Source organism: Pagrus pagrus (genome assembly GCF_965226575.1).
Source record: "Pagrus pagrus genome assembly, chromosome: 5".
Classification (NCBI taxonomy): domain Eukaryota; kingdom Metazoa; phylum Chordata; class Actinopteri; order Spariformes; family Sparidae; genus Pagrus; species Pagrus pagrus.
In genome coordinates, this window is record NC_140189.1 from 10,041,742 (window position 1) to 10,064,704 (window position 22,963).

The 22,963-nt window shown below is 41.8% G+C and overlaps 1 long non-coding RNA gene across 1 annotated transcript; it reads left to right on the top strand.

Annotated features, from left to right (window-relative positions):
- The first annotated feature begins 5,125 nt into the window (after positions 1–5,125).
- Positions 5,126–5,580, top strand: LOC311257367. Its single transcript, XR_014622613.1, has 2 exons — positions 5,126–5,258; positions 5,367–5,580. It is a non-coding gene; the product is annotated as an uncharacterized lncRNA (long non-coding RNA).
- The last annotated feature ends 17,383 nt before the right edge of the window (positions 5,581–22,963 follow it).

Consider the following 22,963-nt stretch of genomic DNA (forward strand, 5'->3'; position numbering starts at 1 on the left):
TAGCAGAGTCGACGTGGGCGAAGAAAACGGGGCAAAGGCTAAAGGTAAAATTAAAACATTTGGTTGCTCCCTTGTAGTAACCGCTGCGCAGCAACACGTTACAATGGGACTGCGGTGAAATGGGCGTGCAGCTGTTTTTAAGGTTCTCCATGCATCTGGCTGTGTGTTCAGGTGTTCAGGTGCGCTTTCAGCCAGTGGGAGTTTGGTCTACATGCAGGCTGCTCTATTGTTAGAACCATGAGGTTAGGCCCCAGCATCCCAAACCACTGGTCCTACACCATAATGTAACTCAATGTAGCAGTCTGTTGCATCTCACAGGAAGGTCATCTGGGGTACCTATCAGTCTGATGCAATCCAGAGAGGACAGTTTTCTCACTGCTAAAGAAGAAGGTCTGTGTTCCAGTTGAATAAATCAGACCTCATCTTTAATTGGTATTAACTCTTTGTGTAATGGCCATAAACATCGAACGAATTGTAATTAACGCTTCAGCATGAATCTCTGTCTGCCACGGCCCTGACACAGACCACATGTAACTTTCTTTCCCTTTACAGGGGAGCCTGGTCAGATAACAACAGAGATCATAAATCTGCCTGCATTCCAGACTGATTTGAACGTTAAATGCTTCTACCTTTGCAGCATCCTTAAAATGAGTATGAAGGGACTGTTTTATTCATTCGTCATTATACTCATCACATACAGTTAAAATTCTTGTTCAAGGCAGAGGAAATCCAAGTGTTTCAACACCTTCCAAGCAGAGTTATTCATTTAAGGTTTTCTTTGCATGTGACAATATGATCTATTGATCATGTATGGGTAATTGTTTCTGCCATTCTACATATGTAGGCTGACAACACAGGATACATCTTATTACAATTAGTGAAGGAAAGTTGTAGAATCCCGATTTTGTGTAGGCATATAGTTAGGAACTATTTACTCTTAGTTTTAGCAGTTATTTGCATGACGTTAATGTTCTTCACGATAATTTATCTAAAAGAGGAGTTCACTCGTATAAATGTTTTGTTGCCGTGTCTCCTCCTCTCTTGGTTACATACTCCTAGTTCACATATTACTTGTTGATATTTTAATGGGTCATGGTGGATGACATATAGGTATTTTCAGCACGCAAAACTCTGTGTTTTGGTTGTCCTGATTGGTTGATCGACCGGACACCACACCCCGTATCCTCCAAACACAAAACCGCTGAAGGCAGAAGTTTTTGCTCTCTTATTCATCTTACTCTCTTAGTTTTAGTCGCTATGCTCTTGTCCGTCATGCTCTTGTTACTCTTGTACCTTTCTGCTCCTTTTTATTTTGCGTGCTAGTTTTGATTGTTCTTAATTTGATAACCAAGTTTCAACACCAACTGAGTTTGTGTTTTTATAACCTTGCTATCAGTTTTATACAACCTTGTGGTTTTTCCAATAAAGCCAATAGAACCAAAGTAATACTTATTGCCATCAACCAGCTGAGACCCAAACAGACAGCTGTCTGTATTAAGCCTAGAATCACGGATCTGCTTCCAGTCAGAAGTTTGCTGTCAGACTTGCAATGCCAAACTAGTGTTGAGAAGAGATTTGGCAGAACCTTCGACCGAACCACACGTCTCTGAGAAGATAACGTCCAGCGTTCGCCATGAAGCAATTCCATCTATCCAGTGCTTTGGTTCTGACCGAGTTCACAACTCCGGAACGGCCTTCACATCTAAAAGTAGGTTAAAGCACATTCTCAACTGCTCATGACTGGGTTGATGTCAAAATTAATATAATAATAATAATAGTCTTATTGTCAGTAATTCAACCTCCAAATTTAGCATTTTCCTTCATTATTTGTTACTAGAATCTGTAGTGAACAGATTGTTTCCTCCATCATCCCCCATTTCCTCATTCAATTCACTATCATCATTTTGACTGATGGTATTTGGTAAATATTCATGTCTGATCATTATTTCATTTAAAATCATTTGTGTTAATATCTACTTAGTTAATAAACATTTTTATTCAGACCCAGTCGTGGTTCTGTAAATTCTTTGGGAGTGCAACAGAACAGAGATCAATTCAATGGAGAAGTCACACTTTTAGATATTTGACTGATAACTTAAGAAATTATTGATTTGATTTTGATTACACTACATCAATATACAAAAGACAAATATATGACCTGGATTACAACAACTTCTGAGCTAGCAACCTAAACAAGCTAGCAGCTGTTACCTAATTTTGTGAGGATTTAGCCATTTTAATGCCAGGGCTCACTTCCCCACATGAAAAATAAGTTCCCCACAACACGTTTTTGTAGGAGCACCGACCCTCCATAACATATAAATAAGATCATAAGTTTCAATGAGATTTGCTAGATAAAGCTTGACGATTACGCAATATGGCCCAATGAGTTATCCTATATGTATGTATACATATATATATATATATATATATATATACATACATACATACATACATACATACATACATACATACACACACACACACACACACACACACACACACATATACATATATAAGGAAACATTAGGGGAGTACTCCTGCTGTAGAACAAGAACTCAGCTATAAGTGGGATCTTAGTGAAAAAGTTGATGAGGAGCAAACACAGTTAACAGAGGTGTGTAACTGATTGCCTCATATGTACTCACAACCATTGCCTCCAGTCTTGTATTCATCCTGACTGATATTCCCACGAGAAGTGAATGCAACATGATTTCAATCACTGCAGAGAGAGCAGCAGACTGAGCCGGCTGCATGTTCCCAAACTCTACACGGGGATGGAGGCTTGACAGGAAAAGACGACTGTAATGCCTGAAATGATTTTGACCTGATTCTGATGAGAGCTAAAGCCTTGCTGCCCTCTCTCTCTTTGCCAAAAAGCTCTTTGCGGTCATGGCAACCAGCAGCCTGCCCTGGTTTCCCTCGAAACAGTTTTTTCTCTTTCTCTGTTTTTTAAATGTTGTTTTTTAGTTTTTCTCTGTACTGCTGCTAATTCAACACCTTTATGTGTCTAAATGTGTCTAAATCATCTGTTGAGCTTTTAGTGTTTGTAATAAATTCGTCTTCATTCTTCTTGATGTAAATTTGCACACGGGCTGATTTCACACATACACAAATTGGGCATCACTCATTTACTGATTTGGTGTCACAGTGTCACTGTGTGTGTCTGTGCTCGTGGGTGTGGCTGCTGGTTCCTGCTGCAAAGAGACGCACCTGCAGATCATCAGCTCATCAACTCCAGCTATATTATCCTGGCCCCAACGCGCCGCTGCCAGATTGTTCCATCGCGTATGTTTCTTCGCTACGTGTATTTTGCTCTAGTGATTTTTGTTGGACTGGACTTTGTGCTTTCCCTCCCACGTGTGCAGATCCGTTAGCATCTCCCTGCTCAGCTTGCAGCTTCATCTGCTCACCCGGAAATCCTGCTCATCCCAGCCCGACCACTCTGCCAGCCTGCCTGCCCTCCTCGTTTGCAACATCTATATTTGCTTGTGTAAATAAACACCACAGGACTGATTCTCTGCCCCCGGTCTCTGCCTTTTGGGTTCAACAAAAACCTCAACTCTAACAGATGGCTCATCTTAACCGTATAAACCATGCAGAGCCAGTGGTGGGTGCAGAGTTACATCTCTGTGCACATTTTTGGTCATTTTCCTCCACCTGGGAAAATCAGTCACAACTGTACTTGATGCAGGATCTTACTTGACCTAGCAAGCAAGGCAAGCTGAAGTAAGTTTCGGTTGCTGCTGCCAACACGGTTAAAGTAATGAGTGCATGCCTCCACCAAGGCCCCAAAAGTCCGTCTGACTAAAGGAAAAGACTGTTGGTCTTATACTGTGCAATATTTATTATTTATTTGATAATGGATATGTTTGGTTGTACAGTTTTCCCTTGTATATTAGTTTGCTTCTGTTTCTTTGTAGTTTTGAAACAAAGACGCTGTTAGAGGAGCCAACCACACTACTGCTGTTATGAAAATGGATGGATATGAAACTTCTGGGAGGACAGTTCTCTACATGTCCTATGTTGGATCTTTCTTTGCTTTGGGCTGATTTTCAAAATCCCTCATGATTAATTGTAGGGGGTTCAGATCATCTGTGCGCAGGGTGGGAGACTGACTCCTGATTGAGGAGTGGAAGCAGCTTGGGGCATTCCCCTCCCAGCCAATCGTGGTATGACAACTCCCTTTTGTGAATGCTTAAAATAGTTGGGGAATGGCACCCAGGTGGCTCTTACACTTATTCTGAATCTGTCTCTCATTCTGGATCAATCCCTGACTCACTGAGAACCTCATCCCCTTAGATTGCCAGCCAGAAACTCTGGTCTGTTTAGGCCCTATTGTGTTTTCTTGGCTGCCCCATGTCATTCTAGTGAGGAACTGTGTTTATTCTTGGACCCCTTGAAGCCCAAGCCCCAATACACCTTCAGTTGGACATTTTATTTCCCTGGGGCTTGTAGGAGCACATTTCAGTTTGATTATCCCTGAAGAGGCATTTGTTTATTATTATTATAAGTAGCTGACATTGACCTTCCCCTCTAGATTTACATGTTTTTTGTTTATATTTTCATGTAGGTTAGGCTGGCCTGTAAGCTTTTTACAGTACAATATAACGCTAAGCCAGTTAATTAAAGCAAACATGAACTTGCACTGTAGCCAGGCATCAAGTACTATTACCAGTGGCTTGTCTCCTATGATCCCATCAGATGAGAAATCATTTTAATTTATGTCTACAGTATTTATATCTGCAGGTTTTTCTGTACAATTGCAAGGCATGAAATTAGAACTTCAAAGACTAAACTCTCTAAAGTTGCAGGCTTTTAAACTCTGTGTGGGAGTGTCCTTACAGAGTCGTTAAGGACACGTGTGAGCTCTGAGTTTCAGAGTCGTTATGGCCACTTGACCCAACCGCCCTTCATGTAGCTAGGTGAGCCCAGGTGTGAATGGTTAAGCTGTCTGGGGAGGGAAGTCAGTACTGCATTGCAGGTGGGCCACCTCTTCTGTTCAAAGACGGCCATTCCAGTTTGACATGGATGGATTCTTTTACTCCTCTTTCAAACCATCTGTCTTCTCTGGCCAAGATGTTTACATTGTTGTACTCAAAGGAATGATTTTCTCCTTCAGATGTAAATGGACAGCAGAGTCTTGACCTGAGGAGTTGCTGCTCACACACATGCAGCCCATCTACTCATCAGTGCCAGCTCAAAGACCCTGGTCTTCTCTTCACTGGCTGTCAAATTGATTTCCACTCCACATCATGGTATTGATGGCTTCACTGTTAGCTTTACTTCTAGTGACTTCACTTGTGAATTTAACTTTGATCCTTCTGAGACTAATGTTTGCCTCTCTTCGCCTGCACAACTCCAAGCTCCAGCTCCTCTGCCACCCTGCTGCCCAACCTCTTGCAACTCAGCCACCAGCCAAACTTCCTTGTGGAAACTCTGCTTCATGCTCACCAAAGCCTCCATCTTCGCCTCAGTCATCCTGCACCAGGAACCCCACCTAAGTTTTCAGCCGAGCCCAACACCAACCTCCACCACTCCAGTAACCTGAGCAACCTAAATAAAATCCTCTTCACTTTTCCCCTGCCTTCAGTGTCTGCTTTTGGTTCCATCAACAAAACCACACAAATTGTAAAATAGATGTTGTTCGGTTGGTACACTCGTATTCATACAGTATGTACACACATGCAGGTTTGCAGAGTTGTACATTCATTTGGTGTATTACTAAGCTGTTTGATGACTTGTCCTGAGGTGTGTGTGTGTGTGTGTGTGTGTGTGTGTGTGTGTGTGTGTGTGTGTGTGTGTGTGTGTGTGTGTGATGCTCTCAGATCTTGGAAGTGTCAGCAGCAGAGGAGGATAGAAGTTGACTGTGTGACAGGCTGTCAGAAACAAGTCATATCAGAACTCATCAGATCAAATATCTCCTTGTATGAAAGAGTGATGTAGAATATAGTGTGTGAAACTACTTCAACCCCCAAAACTTGCACCTGGTAGTTCCAGATGACATTAGATATACAGTATTACCACCCCCAGTGAAGAATATTTTTCATTAGAAACTGTGAGCGCAATGTTATTTTCACTAGAACTCAGAAAACAAGGCAGCAATATCTTGTTCTGAGTGCTGTGATTCCCCATTTAATACCCATGCTCCATTTCTGTCCCCCACAACAAATAAAACTGAAAGGTCAAACAAATCAAAGTCCCCCAGTCTCTGAGGACGATGCAGACATTCTCATCTTTACTCAAAGCGGAGGAAAACAAGAAAGTGAGGAATAGAAGAGAAGCACGGTCACGATACCACACTGAATGTCCTTTCAGTGACACTACACCATTTTGATTTTAGTCTTCCTTTTACATCTGGGAAAGCATGAGTTAAATTGGGTCAGTAATTAAAAAAGTAGGTAGTAAAGTGAGTAAATATGCCTAAAATGCTGTGACCAGCCATGAACAGAGTGTTAACCCCAAACCAGTACAGTACAGTTTGTGTATGGCCACCAACAGCAACTATGGATGCAAAGGGCAACTCCCAGTGCCCAGCAGTAGAAGTCTGTGACTTTACTGAACAGGTCACAAAGTGAGTGAATTTGAATTAGATGCTGCTATAAAAAAACGTGAAACTCAGTCATGGTTTCCTGGATAAGTAAATGTTGAAAAATGAATACATTTTAATATTTTTTCTGGTCTTTACCCTCAATAAGCAGAGCGCTGGTGCAGCTGGGAGGATATCAGACTGTGCTGCAGTTCAAAGAGCAAAGACTAAACTGCCTGAGGTATTTAATCAATGACGTATTTTTTTTTTGAAGGCACTGTTGCAGAAATACTTTGCAGAAATCACTATTTAATATACACTTACTTCTCTTGTGATATTATGTCCATGCTAAGGATTTGTCTGTGAATCGAACAAGTGACTCTCTATTTTTGGTGTCATTCGTCATGTTCACTCCTGGGACCTTCCATGCGCTGCCATGTACACATTTTTTGATGATTGTAATTTTGCTTTTAAATTTGTAAACAAACGAGAACACGATGTGTGCGATGGGATCACACCAACCTGACAGTCACATACAGACACTAAAGGGTACTTTGTGCATCTATGATAAGGAGCATGACATAATCTTGGTATTTGGCCGGAAAATGGAAATGGCTTGGAATGGAATGGAAAAACGAAGACAGGGAACCCCTCCACAGGTTCTCCCTTCAGACAGCACTTCCCGTACTTGGTTCTGTTCTTCAGGTGGAACTTTGGTTTCCTTACCTTGGAAACGCAGCAAAGTTTTGTATTTTTTGCAACATGATTGACTACTGCCTTGCACTAAGATTCCACTGGATGCATGTTGCCTGTGTTCCGGTTTTGCTCTGTCATCCGTCGTCCGGCAACCCCCACCGGTTGTGTTTTGAGTCTGCCACGGCGCAGCACCGCCGAACAGCTGACCGGGGAGTTCTCACAATAATTACATAATCGCGCACAACCGCACTTAAAGGTATGTGTTGTAAACACAACAACAAACAGACAAAAGGTTAGTGTTCCTAACGAAGGAGTAGAAGAAGGGTGGACCAATGGTAAGTAGCCTGTTTATATATACATAGCACGAAAAGTAAGGAAATCTGTGTTTGGTAGGTTATTTCTTTGTTGTAACAATGCTTCTTGGCAATAAATCTTATACCGTTGGAAAGCCTGTTTATTTCCCTTTTTAAATGGTGCCTCAGTTTGTGGGTTGCGCCCATGAAAAATGTGCCAAATCTTCTCTTCCAAACAGCTTATTCTGCTATTGACTCTTGTTTGGTGGATTGGATAATTGAAGTCTGAAGAAACAAGACATATTGGCAATTCAACAATTTATTAATTTAACAAACAGGAGTCTCAGTAGCCACAAATTGTCCCATATGTCCATAAATTGTGTGCTGTTGTCTGCTGGGTCCATTTTTGATCAGTTCATTCTGTTACGGTTTGGCAAAAACCCAAATACAGAAACACTCGGGAGGCAGACAGGGTTGGGAACAAAAAGCAAGCCTTACTTAATGAAAGCTGAAATCCAAAAATTATATAATCCCAAAAAACTAAGAAGGGGGGGTATGTGTTCCGAGATCTGAGAAATGAACGTTGATACGATGACATTATTGCTTGATTGAAGCTTTCTAGCAGAGTTTCAGGAGCAGGACCACACTTTTTTAGAAATACCCTCCTGGCCCTCTCCTTCTTTTATGTTCCCATATTCTGCACCAGAGCTGAGAGCACACAACATTGCCACAAGCATTTTCAGAAACACTGGCGAGTCATTGTTTCATCTCCGATTATGATTCATCCACTGGTCTCATCCGAAGTAAGCAATAGACTCCACCTCACTATCTCCATCAGAGGAATTGGAGGATGATCTATTCAGACAAAACAAAGACATCCACCTGCGAAGTTTCCAACAGGCCACGCCAGCATACCCTCTCTGTCTCAGGGCTGGAGACTGCACTCTGCGTCATCCAGGTGCCGCCCAGCAACTCTGGCAAGCCTCCACACAGTCTCTTCCATGGTCCATATCCCGCCCAGTTCACCTCTCCTCAACATTGAGTTGAGACTGCAGTTCAGCACAAAACAAACCTTGCTCCCAGTGCCTGCTGGAGGTCGTGGACCAAAAAAGCCAGCAAAACCACGTCATCTGCAAAGAGCAGCAATGTGGAATGTCAATTCAAAAGTGGGCTGTATGATTACTGTTCAGTGCAATGTCTTGTAGCATTTTAATCCATCAGATAGTTTCACTTGTGACAGGCTGTGAAGATTGGACAAAGATGAGAAATAGTTTGTATTTAGTGATATGAAGTATTTCCCCATGTCATCACTTCTCTTCTAACCAAACCCACATCTGAATTTCTTCTCAGTTTACACTCTGACAAAAGTTTGTAATGTGTGTCCTGAGCAGCCTCCTGCAGGCTATCAGCCTCCTACATCACACACTCTGCCAAACTTACATCTACTGTACCGTAGATATTCTTCAACCATATTCTTGAAGAGAAGAAGAAAAAAAAAAACAGTGGGAGACGGGCTGAAATGGACTGAGGCAACAGTGCTTCTGAGAATGCTCTGATCTTGATGCTGAGTCCAAATCAGAAAGCGCAAAAGATTTTCCACATCACCTTTGAAATACTTGGGAGAAAAAGTGAGCTCAAACTTTATGAAGCCACGCAGAGGTACACCGAGTCCTCCAGGCAAGGTCTTGTCTGCTGTAAACCTCATATCTGTGGAACGTTGTTCTAGCTGGAGGCCAGTGCATTTACCGGAGAACTTCACGATGAGCCCCTGGGAACCAAAACTGTTTTCAACTCGCAGTGGAATATTTAATCCCTTGAGTTAGCTCTACACCTTTGAGTAGTGCATGAAATATACGAGGAGATATGTGGTTTCTACCTGAGAGTGATGGTTTGATCTCTTTTAAAGCTTAATTTTTGACCTGTCAGTAAGAGGAGTGTGAGCATTCAGGTATAATTCTACTGCACCAACTCCCACAGACTCATGTTCGATTATTCATACAGCCACACTGAGCAAATGTGGCTGACAAATAACTTCTCCTTCCTACCAATAAATAAATAAACAAAAGTTACAGTAGGCATTGCAAGGTGAAAACGATCTGTGTGTGTGGGTGTGTGTCCCTGCCCTTCCTCCCACTGAGCTGATATTTGGTTATAGAGTCATGACTGGAGCATCTATCCTGTTTAACAGCAGAAGGCCCCCTGGACACTGGGCCAATAGAAACAGCCTCCAAATGATTAAGTATCGGCTAGATTTTGGTTTGTGTGTGTGTTTGTGCGCGCCCGTATGTGTGTATGGTTTTCTTCTATCAGTATTTCCTTCCCCTCTGCTGCTCCCATGATGCAGCTGATAATAAAGATGGAGGCTACCAGGGTTAGTGCTCTGCCCTCTCCCACCGCTGTGATCTATTGGGCCCACAGCACCAAATGAGATAGTACTGTCCCCATGCCCTGTGTGTGTGTGTGTGTGTGTGTGTGTGTGTGTGTGTGTGTGTGTGTGTGTGTGTGTGTAAAAAGGCAGGGGTTATCCCTCGCTGCACATGGCGGTGATTTGTTTGCATGTATTCCATGTCAGGTTTGATGTATGTTATTATAGCAGGGCTCCTGCAGCCAGCAAGGGCATTAAGAAATAGAAAGCACACACACAGGCACACACACATAAAGCCGATAAGCGAGATTAGCAGTGGCACGCACGCACACACACACACACACACACACACACACACACACACACACACACACTTCATCCCTCCTGGCAATTCAAAAATATGACACAGCTGATGGGTTGTGTTGAAGGTAAACTAATATAAACTAATGTATTTGCAGTTCCTGGAGCTGCTCTGACCTGTGCCACCTCTCACTCTTTTCTACTGTACTCTACTACTCTTTGTTTGTCTGGCTTTACGGCTCCCTAAGAGTGCAAACCATTGTCTGTGAGTCTGTATACATTGATGTTTTGGCCACAGTGTGCCTATTAGCCAACAGTGCTTACGCATACATTCAGCAAACAGAGCAACATTACCTCTCAGAAAGAAGGAAGCACATAGGCCTTTTTCAGGCACACTCGCACTGAACACCAAGGATAGTTAAAAAGCTTAGTTTGTCCATATTTAGGACATATCAGAGTAAAAAATCACAGACCGGTTTCAACCCACACTGGGTCCTCCTCAGGGTGTGACTGGAAGGAGAGTAAACTGCTGGGATCCATTTATACAGACAAATAGTGGTTAAGGGGCTGAACTACACCAACATATCACATAATAAATATACCATAGATAAAATATGTGCAACGGAAATTAATAGTGGTTGTATTATTATTTAAAAAAGGATGACAATCACATCAATACACCAGCAACAATGACAGGATTAAGCCAATTTACAAAATTGGTCTGAAATCTATTTCCTCATTCAGACCTGGATACACCAGAGCATCATTTAAAAATCCAATAAGTCTCTTTTTAAAGTGAATTGGTTAAGCGGTCACCACCTCTAATAGACTGCTCCACAAACTCAATGCCCTCCACTCTCAAAGGCTGAGAGGCATCTGAGCAGACCTGTCCCTCTCTGACTTTTAATGTATTCAATTTATTAATGTAGTCATTATTGATCTGTCACATATTTATGTCGTCAAGGCTTCACATATGAATCCTCACATTTCACATACCGCAAGTTTTTGTGTTAAACATTTTACAGGCGATTAAAATAAATCAAATTTTAATATAGATATTTATTTATTGTGTGCTGTTCATAATATGAATGTGGGCTATTAAGTCTCCACACCGGCCACACAGCATGTATTCTAATCCTTCAAAATCAGAAAAAAAAAATCTAAATCTCTCCAGTTTCTCCATAAACTTCAGCCGCCTCGATCCCGTGAGATTACTTTTGCCCACGTGTGCATTATGTCAGTGCAAGTCGGGATCAAATCTAACCCGCATCCAATGTGTGGCGATCACCGCTGATTGATTCTGTGCAGGACTGGCTGGTCTCGTTTCTGCTTTAAAGCATGGCTGTTAAACTTCACAATCTGGCATATTTTACTACTCTTATATATTGAACATTGCCAAGAGTGAGCTAAAACAGCTTGTTAAATGTAGCTTTGAGAAACAAGACTCAGCGCTTTCTATACACTGTATTCACCTGATTAGCAGTGAATTAAGTGATAATCAGGAAAAGGAATCCACATTTCCTGAAGGCAACATAATTGGGGAAGGCCCTGAGCCTCCTTTACTATTTACTACTAAATCTACAACTGAAAAAAATAAGACGTATGAAATTTTATATATAATTGAAAATTGAAAATAAATAATTTATTTCAAAGAATATCAGAATTAAATCAAAACTGTATTTAAATTTAAATGATCCTTTTCCTAGTCTTGTTTTTATTGTGAACATGTTTTTTTTTTATTTAAAAAAACCAAAACTGGAACGTTCAGCTTCAAATGTTATTTTTTCAGTTTTGTTTTGTTTTTTTTATTCGCAAACCTTCTGGCCTTGATCTGGCTCCATAGGATTGTCTCTGTATACATTATCTTATAAGGTTTTAGAAAAAAAGTTTAACTTTAATAACAGCATAAAATAAACAGAATAAATAAGATACAGTACACTACAGTAGTAGATGGAAATGTTAAGGTAGGTATAGGTATAAAACATGAACAACAGCTGGGTTCTTCCCAAATAATATAGTGTTGTGCAGCAGTGGGGGCGTGGCTTCAGCGCTCTGTCTTCATGGCTCTGCAGACTGAAGCTGGACATCACATGTGATCCCTCTCAGACGTAAACAAAATGGAGGTTAGCGTCTGTCACAGAAAGTACTGATGTAATCATCCAGATTATGAATCATGAATGTAAAACAATATTACAATATAACATAATATAATATGTGAGCAGTTGAGGAGGCTTCAGACTGGATCTATAAACCCCTCACATAACCAGAGACTCTGAGCCCAGCAGCAGGTTTTGAATAGGCACTGCACTAGAAATAAAAAACATGGAATAATGGAATAAATAATGTGAGACCAGCTGTCAGAGGTCCAACAACACTGTATTCAAAATGTATTGCCCCAAACCCATCAGTGGTCCTGAATATCAGCTGTCTAAAAGTTGCTCTACTGAGCTCTGCTGAGAGCAGCTGTTTCTGTGCCTGCAGCTTTAATGCTAATGAGCTCCGTCCTAACACACGCCCCTCTCAGGAAGAGGATGCCGCTTATGCTAGCGGTAGCATGCGCTAATGTTTACGGTGGATGTATCACTATGGCTCGCCGAGATGCTGTCGTTCAACCACACCAGTTTGACCCAGAATCGGACCCAGAAGGAGAGGCTCAGAAAAATACAGACTCTGCGGCTGCAGCAGGACTCCCCAACACAACCACCCGGCTCCCATCCCCCACTGACCTGCAACAGGTAACATCTAAAAACAGCTAGCGAAAGCTGTGTTTGTCTCCAACACAGTCTCCAAACTCTTGGACACTGTTCACATAGTCTCTGTCTCCAGTCTGCACGTTTCCAGCCTTTTTACTGTGACAACCAAGCTCCCTCGTAATATTATTAACATTAAACTCGCTTCAAACGCCGTTGCATAGCGGACCGAAGCAGAGCTTACTAGTTAGCCAGTTTCAGGCTGACTTCACCAAACTGTAGGCAACTGTAAATACTATCAACACGTGGCGACACTTACCTGTGGCTCGGGTGCAGTTGCTGGGTCCCGTATGGTTGAGACTGATCCTTTTCCAAAGGTCAGTGTCGAGGCAAAGCCAGCTTTGTACTGACCCTCGTTACTGAAGCAGTCCGATGTGAAGTGGTTAGCACACACAAACAGACTCACAAGAACTGTAGCTGGCACGTTGTCGTTAAAAATGAAACGCACCCACTGTCTCTTCTGTAGCTGGGACAGAGTATAGGCACTTATGTTGATTTTTACAAACAAAAACACACGCACTTCTCGTTGCGCTTCGACATGGTGCTTTTGATAGCGTAATGGCGGATCTCCGAGACGGTATGTACCTGGTGGGTGGACACTGTGGGTGGGATTATTCAAATTGCCGGTCGTCGACGTCGACGACCGGCAGAAATTTGACTCGCTCATCTGGAAACTGCAGGCAAGACACCGTCAGAAATCTGTATCTCACTCAAAAAAGCACAGATGGTCTTTTTTCAAAGTTTGTATGCGTGTGGCAGCACCATAGACCCAAAATAATATCCCAAATCCCAGAAAAAGTGAGTTTTTCATATAATGGGACCTTTAAAATGTCAATTGGTTATGAAACATATATTTCTTACATATATATTCTCCTTTTTTAAAACACAGGCTCAAACTCCTCACAGGTATGCACAAATAAACAAATATGTGCCAATCATCTGCATGTTCTTCTCTGAGGCTGACCTGAAACCAGCCTTTAAGCTGTTCAGGGACACAATCAACATGCTGGTCCAGATGTTGCCTCAGCAAAAGCCACATGGTTGGAGCAATGAAGCTGTGGTGGCAGTCTGTCTGTACTGGCTCGCATGTGGCACCTCATACAGAGTGACAGCAGACATCTTTACCATGCTGAGAGCCACAGTTGGCAGAGTGTTCCACAGTTTAGTGAAAGAGATGATGGCCATTCTTCATAAGATTATTCATTTCCCTAAGCCAGAAGAGATGAAGGAGGTGGGGGCAGGCTTTGCTCTCCTTTCTGGCCATGAGGCTTTCCGCTGTGTGGCTGGTGCAATAGTTGGGTGCCATATCAGAATACTCCCACCTGCTGAACTACAAAGGAAGTAGGTCTCCATTGTACAAGGGGTCCCTCTATCCAGCAGCTGGTTTTGTTCTTCTTGGAGATGGGGGGCCGGGACCTTAACTGAGTGCTGCATCCTCACCAAAAACACCAATATCCTGGAGGAGGAGGAAGAGGAGGGGAATAAGGGAATGGGAACACTCCTGATGATAGTGACCAAGAGCTCTTAGGAAATAATCTGCGTGCCAGACTTCAGCACAGGCTTCTGCCCCTGAAGAGCTGCCAGCATGCCTGAGCGAGCATGATTATAAGTAAAGGAGGAAACCCTGAGGTGAAATGTCCGGTAAATGCTTTGAAATTAACATTTTATTACAATCATTCTTATATTCACTTAGTTGTTATTTATGATGTAAATTGTTACCAATATTGTTTTATTGTTATAGCTTGGATGGTACACTGTAGAGCGCATACCTCTGCCAGGGTCCAACGGTCCCCTTTTGTACTCACTGATAGATACCAGCGACCTCAATAGGCCTTGTCATCAAGTCATGTCATCAAGATCCATGATTTTTTTTCCTGAGACACACACACCTTATAGGATGGCAGGTAACGGAAAAACACCTATTAAGCACCAAGCTCATCGTTAAATGAGACAAAAAAGATCATCAACAACTGGAGATTGAAATAAAAAACCACTACTCCCAAACTGAGCCCCACTGGTGGTACACAAGCTCCCTCTAGGGTTAAGCGAAGGAATGCCAGAAATGTTTTGGGAAAATGAAATAAGTTAATTAAAAACATACAATATTTTGTATGTAATGTTAAAAATTAAATATACAGCCGGCTAGAGATTCTTGATTAGACTCTCTGGAGGAATAATAACCTGGAGTCACATCAGATTCTGCTCTGATCTAGAACTGTTTACATATGGGAGGAGAAGAAGACATTACTTTTTAACTGTTGGGATTAAAAACTGGATTTATCTTCACTCCTGTTTATCAACCTGACTGCAGCAGCAATCTGCATAACATTAACTGACCTCCATTTCCGGGTGTTCTGTAATTTTGACTGCTGACTGGAGCTGGAAGGAAATGTACTTAACTTCATGAACAACTACAGAGAGGTCAGGGGAAAAAGACGAGCGAGAAGCAGAGTCTCTAGTGAGTAGGCTACTGAATTCACTGAGAGTTGTCCTGAATTTAACCACACAGACACACACACACGGTGAAGTTGCTCGCTAATGTCACGTATAACTGTTTATCTGCCATACAAACTACAACTCAATTTCTAAAATATTTATTGAAGCTAAACAAATACAACAAACTAGTAACTGACCTGATGAACTAAACTATTAAATGGAATTCATATACATTACAATTTATTTACAAGGCTCTCACAGTGAGGTAAGTATCCCTGCTCGCTCTCTCCCTTGCTTCTCCCCTCCCTCTGCCTTCTGCTCTCCTTCTTTTTCCTTGTATTCCTGCACCTTCATGAGGAGCGTGTCACTGACCCTGGCCCTCTTTGTTGGTGATGGGTTGACCTGGTCTTTGGGAGGGGTAGAGGAAGGGGAGGTGACAACACCACTTGTAGTGCTGGTTAGACTTAATGACCCTACTTCTAATCACTACATCAACGACGTCTAATCTTCCTGTTAGTGCTGGTTTAATCAGCTGTAACACATACTTAAACGGCTCATCATCAGTTCTGCAAAACATCTGCCCAGAATATTTCCCTGATCGGTGTCTCACGTTTCCACATGGCTGGTTCACACTGCTGCTGGACACAGATCCAAAATGCTGCAGCTTTCTTTCTAAGAGGGAATCTCTGTGCACAGGGTGTAGCTGCTTCTTACTCTTCTCTGCTCGCCTGTATTACTTTTCAGTCTTTTGTTGTAGTATTAATATATAGATATATTGATGGATGAAGTCTGTAGCCTCCTGACCAGGCCTCCCCTCGGCCAAACCATGCAGATTATTCCCCAACATGCATGTGTGGACAAGCGAGTGTGGACAATATCCTGATCTGATTCTCTGGATACTGTCCAGAGTTCATATGTGACAGGGGCTGTAGAGTGCTGCCCCTGCAGTGCAGCATTGACCAAGCCATAATACTGCCATACTGCCACCCCACCCACATCCACCTCTTAACCTGTTGGGGGATCCCTAAGTTCCTCAAAAATAACATTAATGAATGAACGCTGTTTGAACTATTGGACATAATTCCAGTCCCAAAATGTTTCCACAGTTTGAATGGCTTCACACCAACGTGTTTGTTGCACCTTTATACTGCTTAAAATTCACTTCATGTCAAGTTATTATACAGCAGCACTGTCTGCAAATCACTCTTCAAGACAACTGAAACTAAAATGTAATGTAGCTAAGAATGCATTTTACAGTTTATATTCTGTTTGTTTCAAGTTGTGTTCACATTTGATCAGTTTTTTTTGTCTGCAATGATCGCCCCACATAATGGTTTTCTCATAAAACCCTTAAAGTGAGGAGAACATTTAAGTTTGAATTTTTTGATTGTTATTTTAACAGTTAAACTGCTCTTTGATCTGTGTTTCGTCTGTCTCATTCACAGATTGAATGTTAGTACAAGGCATTGTGCATAATATCCACATCAGTCTCGGTGTGTGTGTGCTGAGGCCGAGCTCTGGTGGCTCAGCGGGGATCTTCACCTTGCCTTTGGCTGGATGATCCCCGCAATCCAGCTCTTCCTCTGAGGATCAGTCCCAAAGCTCTCACTCAAAGGACCAAATATCCTCTGGCCTCCTGCTTAGCCAAGTCCAGCACAGCAAAAGCACTCTGAGTATATGGCTACAGCCTTTCTGCCACATTGGGTGATCACATGATGAGATTTACAAGTGTTCACTGAATTGTCTATTATTATTACTATTATTACTTGTCATCAAAACTTGAAAACCCACTTGGATAACAACTGATGATTCAGAACATTATTTGATCAGAGTGATAATCATTAGTTGTAGTTAGATTTTGGGTATATTTACAGGTTTTGGACTAATTCAAGCTCAACATGTTTCACACTTACACGTCAAAACATCAACCAACCAACCAACCAACACCCTTGAAAGAAATATCTGTCTCTTTAGCTCTATGCTCCACTAAGTTCACCAGCTACTATCCAACTGCCTGCCTGCTGTTTGGTGCTGAGCTGGTAGTATACAGTGGGTTTAACAGAGCTTGTTCTCTGAGATAGCCTGTTGTGGCCACAAATGACGCTATGAAAGAACAGAGTTAACCAAAACAGTTGTGCAATAAAGCCACAAATATTTAGTTATAAGAAGCTGGAAAGCACAATTGACATTACATACATTTGATTCATGTCAGTATTTTGGAAAATATACTTGACCTTCATGTTGAGGATTAGATGAGAAGATTGATACCACTCTCATATTTGTTTGGTCAATATGAAGCTACTACCATCAGCTTGTTAGCTTAACATAAAGACTGGAGACAACCAATCTTGCCTATCAGCAACTTAAAAGCTTACAAATGAACACATTTATCTGGTTTGGGGTTATGTGCTAATATCCCTCAGCTGTTTCCCCCTGCTTCTAGTATTTGTGCTAACTGCTGCTGGCAGTAGCTTTCCATCAGCAGCTTGCTCGGTGGCCTCTAGCTTCAAACTATGACGCTCTACCTACCCCTCTAGTGTCAGTTTGCATGTGAAGGGCTCTGCTGTTTTCAGGTTCTCTATTATGACTGGGTTTAAATCAGACATATTGCCATACAGGCGCTTTTGCTTTACGCTTGGACTATAAATCCTCTGCCATTGTTTTGTCAGTCAGCTCTCCTAACTCTCTCCACGCTAAAAGTGAAATGTGACTCTGCTGCTGGCCCCGCTGCCGCACAGAGTAAATGACTCCGGCAGTTTGTAGTCGGACTATTGATTTTTTTTTTTAAAGTAAAACAAGATGACAATACCAGCAGCGCCCAAAGCTAATTTGAGCTTGAGGCCCTTGGGTTAGACTTTCAAAGATGAAGCTTGTTGAAAAACAGTTCACATGGTATGACATATTCTGACTTTTGGACTGTTACTTTGAGGCACAAAAACTTCGGTATTATTTACTTACTCACTGTTAGGTTTAGGAAAAAAGATCATACTTTGTGTTAAAATTACTACAGCCTCCTAATATGACATTATTATCATCGTAACACAAAGTTACATACATTAAAAAAACAAATCACTTTTGGAGAGACATACCCTGGTCTCCTGAGGGAAAGTCCGGTGTCTGATCCATCCAACCAACCCCTGATGCAGACTTTTTGCTCATTACAATGCTGCACTACAGGGGCGCTTCAAGATATGACACTAGCAGGGTGACTTAAAGCATAGAGCCACTGAGCATGCTTCTGTATTTGACGTGTTTCGGGGTGAGAATGGCTGTAACAGACAGATATGAGAACAGTATTGATCTTCTCATCTTCCCAAAATGTTGAATTAATTCTTTAATATTGATAAGTAAAGCTTTAACAGAGAAGAGCACACTTTGTTCATTCAGTTAGAGTAGCAAGCAAAGTAAATGTAATGTTGTTACTTCCTCCACTGTGACAGTTTTCTTGTTCCAACTACATTCCTATTATGATTCATCCATATTTGTAATAGACTTGCAAACTTTTAAATCCATGTATCATCATAAAGTGTGGAGTCTGTTGCCCTCCAGCTGACAGGCTCTTGAGATTTTCCACTCAACATCCATCTTTTGATTGCACTTCAATGAAAAAGTAGAATGTCAGAAAAGAGAAATTGCAGAGTAAAGCAATGTGGGGTGATGATTCTGAAATGTCACCCAGAAGCCTCTTGACTTTCATGCTTTTGTTTTTTATGTAAATCAGGCATTCTGACGATTTCCTTGTCCTCTAATGTTAGCAGGACATCTTCTCTTTAGCCTCGGGTAAGCAAAGGCACAGTGATGTATTGTCTGTTTTCTGGTTCAGCCTCATCAACTCTCCCAGTGCCTTTTGGGAATTGGTGTCCAAACAACACTTATCACTGTCATGTGTGAGTTCTACTGTATGGATGACTGATGTGTTGGTGACACAGTAGTTTCTGTGTGATCTCCACTGTAAGGCATGACTGCAGCATGTTGTAAGTCATTAGTTACAATAACAGATGGATGTAATGTACGGTGAGAGTATTATGGAGGCCGTCATTAATCACAAAAAGCAGATTAATGCCACTGTGCTGCTAGGACTAATGAACAGTGGGTGGAGAGGCATTCAAATCCTAAAACAACAAGATTCAGCCCGAGGAGCTAAAATGAATTAACAAAGGGAGGGAGAGAGAAGGATGCCAAAGAATCCTATCAGCCTCCCTCGCTTATTTCCCCAGAAAAACATCATTGAGGGAAAGGCAGCCTCCTCCTTTTTCTGAGCCAAAAAGTCTGAAACAATTACAAGCCCAGGATCAGAGGCAGAGCGTTCCTCGAAGCTCCTTTTTTCAACTCGTCCCATTCTCTGTGCCTGCTTTGATTTTTGAACCAATTAAATTGAGACAAGAGTGAGCTTTGCTTTCTCCCTGTTCAGGGGAGAGAAACGACAGCAGTCATTGGGCAAATATTGAAATCGGCGGATCACATCAAACCCTGATCAAACTTGTCTGATGTCTTGGCGGCCGTGCATTAGTCACCAGGGGAATCCAATCAGCCAAACAAAATGAGCCTGGTGTGTTTCCTTACGAGTCAGATTGCCACAGAGCAGCAGACTTGTTCTACAAGCAGCAGCCCACACACCGAAACTGATACAGACCGAGAAACATCTGCACATTGTTCATCGTAACACAGCAAATTCCCCACGCAATATGCTGAAAGTAAAGCACGCCTTATTCCCTCACGCTTGCTCAAATGATTGTCTCTCATTTCCACCTGCAGCTGCCATGGTGACACAAATGTACTTTTATGAGAAGAGAAATATCAGATGATTTGATGAGTTTCTCCTCCACAGCTTTTAGATGGTAAAGTGTGTTATTATTGTTCTCAGCTGTTGTCATTTCAGATGCAGTGCAATTTTATATTTCTCTAGCAGTGAAGTGAATACAAATGAAAGCTCCACAGGGACAGAGGCTGAGCACAGTGAAACTGTGATTAAGGTCTAATTCAGGTTCATGCTTGATAGCCTGTGATTGACTCTCCCTGTTACTATGAATCACGCAGTGAATAAGCCCTTTCCTTAACTCTGTGATACCCATACAAGAATCGTATGTATTCCGTGTAAATGTGAAAAGGGCTTATGTTTGGATACAACAGTGACGGGATAACAGTGCTGGCTCCATCTATTTGGTAGTGGTGGCTTTTTGTCATTCAGACAGGTATCTTTTATGTTAATGTTCAGTACAATTTCATTCAGACATGACTGCACATTCACGTAAAGACCCACAAAGCTCACAATATGTGTGTAAAAGGAGATGGAAACACAGCAGTGGTGAGTTATTAAAGTTACAATAAGGAAGAAGACTTACTTTTCTTCTGAATCCGAGAGGACGCTCCCCCTCCTCTTCTAACCTTATTTCAATGTGCTTGCTTGTACTTCTTCTCTTTTTGCTGAGAAGGATACCTTTGTGACAATAAGGGCGCTGGTGCAATCGTGTCGCTCTGAGCAGCTTTGGAGACGTCAAATAAATCCATAATGACAAATCCAACACTGAATGTCTTCTGTGGTTGTACCACTTTCTGTGTTAAAGACAGATGTTGTTGTTGTAAGTGTGACCTGTGTGGCGTGTCCTCTGCCTAAATGAATGTCCTGGAGCCGGTCAGGTTTAATCTGCATCTGCATTTTGTAACAAAGGACAAAAGAATAGCACTGACGTCATCTCTTGTGGACCAACATCACATGCTCTGTCTTGCAGCAAAACCATATATATATATATATGTCTATATATAAATGTCTTATATATATATTACTCAAACTGGACTGCTACCTGTTTTTAATATTTTTCATTTAAAAAAACATGAACCTTTGTAATATACAAAACACAGAGAAAGTGCGTAATCTGTATGTCTAACATTGTACCACACTGTATATAGCAACATACAAAAACATGCAAACTTAATGTAAAGCCAGCTTCACTTAAATGTCCTTTTCTAGTAAATTAACATTATTTTTGTCCACAGACATTCACAGACACATTATCTTCCTCCGTAGCTTCGAGGATTGCCCATAATCTTTTGCTATTACTATCCAATGCAGGCAAAAGTTACGACAGCAGGCGGCATCGTTGTGCATTTAACATGAACCTTTTTAACTTTGTTACATAAGCATGATTGTTAATTGTCCACTGGCAAACCCATGATGCCTTAGGGAGTCGTCAACCAATCAGAATAGGGCGGGTCAATTAAGGAAAAGCAGTGGGACCCATAATATAACTGCTTTGTATGAAACATTTTAAATGGAGGAGTGCATCGCTAACTCTAACGGGAATGAGTGACACTCACGTTCATGACTTGCAAATTGGGCCAAATCCATAATCCTGCTGACAAACAAATGGCACCAAAAATGTAACCTCCTTAGTGGAACAAACTCAAACTGTGTGGTGACTAATGTTACCCCAAAACAAGTTCCACAATTTAGGTAGAGTAAATTTTATATTTGACATTATATTATAGCAGTAGCTACCAGTCCAAGAGAAGGAGAGCCACATCTGTATCTCCCCTCAGTCCCTTTGCCTCTTTAGTGCTCTCCACTATGGCAACCTCTGGTTCTACCTCGCTGATGGTCACTTTCCTTTTTATCTATTTTTTTAGCAAAGGGCCTCAGGTCGGACCTGATCCTGGGGCAGCTCTAGCGAGGACAAAGCCCCTGTACATGCCCTGTGGATGCCCGCTCCACCAACTGAGCTAATTTTAGACCGTTTGCCTTCTTCTGAACGTCTAATTGCTTACTTTTTCTGTGGAGTTGCACGTTTTTAGTGTCTTTCAGCAATAGATAGTGACTTAACAGATATTTATTTACATGAAAATCTTCACTACTCCACCCCTGGGACCAAATGTATAAAACTCTGTGTACATTCAGGTGTAGAAATCTGTGTACACACAAAACAGGAAACATGAATACAAAGTCTTTTCGTCAGATGTATAGAACCCCATGTACATCTGTTCCCACACGTCTTTTCCTCATACATCTCAATCATCCTGAAATTATACGCACGATCTGTCTGGCCATCCCCAAAGGGACATGGGAAAAAAAAACCTTAAACGTTTCTCGTGTTCATGAGAAAGTATCTTGTGCGCACGAGAAACGTTTAAGTTCCACCAAGTACGATTTTAGTTTTCAGTTTGTGTGTGAAATCGCTGCAGTGGACACGACTGTACTGCCAGGCGCACAGAGCGCACTAGAGACAGTGCAGTGTCCGCAAACACACTCTGCCTTCTCCAGTCAGCTCATCTGGATCATCCTCACCACCTGCAAATATGGATTGTATGATTTATGATTCACGAGAAAAGTTTCTCGTGCTCACGAGAAAGTATCTTGTGGGCGCGATAAACGTTTAAGGTTTTTTTTCCCCCCATGTCCGTTTTAGGGGCTCCGTATAATCCTGCAACACAATTCAATGAAAAAAAACAGCTCCAAATAAAATGTCACCCTAATTCACCCTTTTCTTATCCTTTTTTACCAACTCACAACATCACAGTCATCAGACTGAAAAGACTGCGTGCATGGCACGGATGGTGTTATAGATGTGTACCAGTACGCACATTATCTCCCTCTGTGGAT